Genomic DNA, 3,740 nt, shown 5'->3' with positions numbered 1-3,740 from the left:
TTCCTATTTCAACCTCATTTCTTAGCATAAATAAAAGTGTAGGCTTTACCTTGGGGGTATCCATCACATGATGCAAGGACTTTCGAACAAGTATTTGGACCTGGAGGTAAACATTAGTTCCTATCATCTCTCTCTACTAATTTTATCTCTTAGTTAAAATATGCTTATATTAGCAAGATCATTGACCAAGATTGGACAGACTTCCATGAATCAAACCTTAATGGTGGTTGCAACCAAGTCCTGTTCACTTCTTTTTGACATATCATAGGATTATTTGTGAAGCAAGCCTTAATTGTGTAGTCACCAAGTCCTGTTCTAATCCTTTACCTATAGAATTCTTATGAAGCAAGCCTTAATGGTTGTAGCCACCAAGTTTTGTTTGAATTCCTTCCTAATAAATTTCGAATCGATATATATAATAATTTTTTTTTAATTATCTATAGTTCGAAAAGAGAGAGAAAGGGTGATTAATCTATCTACACAAGGATTTACCTTCCAGACTTGTTTGAAGAATCCGATCCCATGCATACCAAGCCCCAAGACAAGCAGTTGTGTCAAGTTTAATGTTGGAGGTCAGCTTTGGTTCCTTCAAACAATCTCAACAAGTGTGAATAATTGACAGGCTGATCCACTTTAGTATCTTTAGTACTATCTGCAATCAGTAAGTCTAGAATGGTGCTAAAGAGTGGTTAGATAACAAGCAAAAATCTATAAGTTCATTATCCCCTTCTTGACTCAATAAAACTTTTTGAAAAACGTTTTAATAAGACTAATAAATAAATTAGTATCAGTAAACCTTCCCCCAGACTTAAACTATACTGTCCCCAATGTAAATTCAGTCGGAGTTATGGTGATAACTAAATCATAAGGACTCAATGTAACAAGTTAAAACGATATACCATACCGGAATGATGTCGACCGATGTAAGGATGTTGATATCGGTCGCGGCAGGTTAGGCAACGTCGATCGATGTCGACAGCTTCTCGTCGGTCGATACTCACGGCAATCATCTACTCGGATCTCTTTTTGTTTTTTTTATGACCTAAAATAATTAAAAATCAACATAAATAGTATATCAATAAAAACTAAATAAATATTACCTAATAGTGGGTTGCCTCCCACTCAGCGCTTTGTTATAGTCATTTAGCTTGACTTTGGAGGTGATTGGGCTAGTAGTGTTGAAAGCTGGAACTTGTTGGAAAACAAGTGTTCATCTCTTCTCTCCGCTTGTTGAACCAAGTACCAGTGAAGTCTCTCATTGCTTCATCCCCTCTGAGCCATTTTTCCTTCATTGTTGTAGTTGTGTTTTCTATCTTCTGCAATCTATCTTCAAGACTCTCAAGGTTGAACTGATGTCTTCCAAGTGTGGCGTAAGTGTCAGCTGAGATCTCCTCTCCATGGTGTTGTGTGTCAGACATGTCTGATGTCACCTTTGGTACTAGCCGCCCTCGGTTTGTAGCGTCGTCGACCGATGTCTGTTGACCAATGTCGGTCGATATGTTGTTGCGTCTATCGATCGATGCAGATGCTTCTGGTCGACGGGCAATGTACCTCTGAATCTCCACCAATTCCCCTTGCATAGCTTCAATCCTGGAAGTCAAAGCGCTGATGCTAAGATCCATTGGGAAATAAATGTCATCACATCTCCCATCAAGCCTCTATTCTGTAGTGTCTAGAGCTCTTTAGATCTCTTCTACCAACTGATCTATCTCTTCCCTAGTGTGAAAGTTTTGTGGAGACTTCATCGGATGTGAGTGTGGTGGACTGTTGTCGACTGATGCTGGTAAGCGTTGGTCGATCGATGTTGGTAAGTGATATACCATGGATTTGACCCATTTTCATTCATGGTATATAAGTTTTTTACTATCTATATATTATATATTCTATCATATTAGGTATGTTTTCAGGTTCAGGAGTATCTTGGAGTAAAGTGATGATTATGGAGCATTTAGGAGCTTAAAAGAGATTTCATCCGAGCTGACCAGTAGAGGTCGATACGAAGGAGAAGCAATCGTTCGATGCACATCCAGTGCCGTCGATCGATACAGGAGAGAAGCCTCGACGATTGAAGATTATGATCGATCGATGTACATCCTGTACCATCGATCGATGTCGAGACGCGAGATGCACGACTTGGTTCCAGCCGACTTTAAACCCAAGGCTTCACCAAATTACAAGATTACCCCTGACGAGTTTTTAACCTAATAGTTATATACTTGCCTAAGTGTTGGGAGGCAAGAGAGCTGGGAGCCACCTTTGTATTCTTATTTTCAGCAGAGAGTTTTAGGAGAGAAAATCATAGAGAGATTTGTGATTGGAACTCCATTGATTCATCTATTCTATTCTATGCAATTTTTATCTATATTTTGTGTCATGAATTGCTTAGCAATGTCTGAGTAGTTCACTTGTTAGATTAAGTGTTCAAATAGGTTAGATGGAATAGCCCCAACTATAGATTTGCTAAGTTGTGATATTCGTTGATTGATTGTTCATTAATGCTTGTTTTACCCTTGCTTGCTAGAGAGATGCTAACCGCTGATCTAGGAGACTAGTGAGCATTATCAACCTGCGCCTAGAGGTTAGCTAGAAGCATCGATCGATATTGTCTTCTGACAATCGATCGATATTTGTGAAAGGTGTATTGATCGATATCCATATAGGATCATCAATCGACACTTTCTTGTGATCAAAAGACGACAGTTGAGATTCAAGATCTAGTTAGTCAACCAGTGAAACATTGCCATCGCTGATCACTGTGATTAAAGAGTTGAGCTCTAATATATCCTGCATGCAACTGTTAGACATCTATAGGATTGCAATCTCCAACACCTGAATAGAAACCCTGCCTCTAATATCTTCCAATAAGTTACACCCCCAATCATCTTGTTAGTCGAGCAATAGACTTGCTCAATTAGGATTGCTATTTACTTTTAAACCCATAAAACAACAAACATCTAGAATTAATAATTTGACTAGATTTAATAGGTTCCCTACCTCCTTGTGGATTCGATCCTTAAGTACTGCAACTGAACCTTTTATTTGAGAGAGTAATTAACTCCTTATGGTAATTTGAGTGGTATCAAATTTGGCGCCGTTGCCGGGGAGCTTTGATCGCCATTAGATTTAATGTTATTAATTCTTATTCTTTTTTGGACCCCCATTCTGACACAAAATTTTTTCTTGTCTTTTCAGGTGCATGCCCAGCAGTACCAGAAGCAACAAGGACAAACACCTGCTATTCTCACAAGATCCTGCTCACTTGGAACAACGATCCGCAGAGACCAACGTTCCACATCGCTCGACGCAGCAGCTTTCCCGTCGACCGACACCCTACCTTCGTCATCGACCGATCTACATCGTTCGACATCGATCGATTCTACACCGCGTACATCGATCGATCATCAGTCGCGAAACATGGTTGCGATTATTATTCTCAGACAGGACGAGAATGGAGACCTGTATGACCAAGATGGTCGTCTGCGTAATGCAACAGGTCAGAAACTAGACGCTTAGGAAAATGTAATCCCAGATACTGATACTACAGGAGTTGCTCAACCTGTAGAAGAGGCTGCTCGACCAAGGGCACTGGCTGACTACAATCGTCCAAATGAGTACTACGCCAACATATCAGCTATTCGACTTCTAGAGATTCAGAAGAAGAATTTCGAGCTGAAGCCTCAGTACTACGCACTCATGTCGCAGATACCCTACTCTGGGTTACCGCACGAGCATCCTATGGA

The sequence above is a fragment of the Brassica oleracea genome, chromosome C8, assembly GCF_000695525.1.
Source record: "Brassica oleracea var. oleracea cultivar TO1000 chromosome C8, BOL, whole genome shotgun sequence".
In the NCBI taxonomy this organism is placed as follows: domain Eukaryota; kingdom Viridiplantae; phylum Streptophyta; class Magnoliopsida; order Brassicales; family Brassicaceae; genus Brassica; species Brassica oleracea.
The sequence above is the reverse complement of the archived record's forward strand: the minus strand, read 5'-3'. Positions refer to the sequence as shown.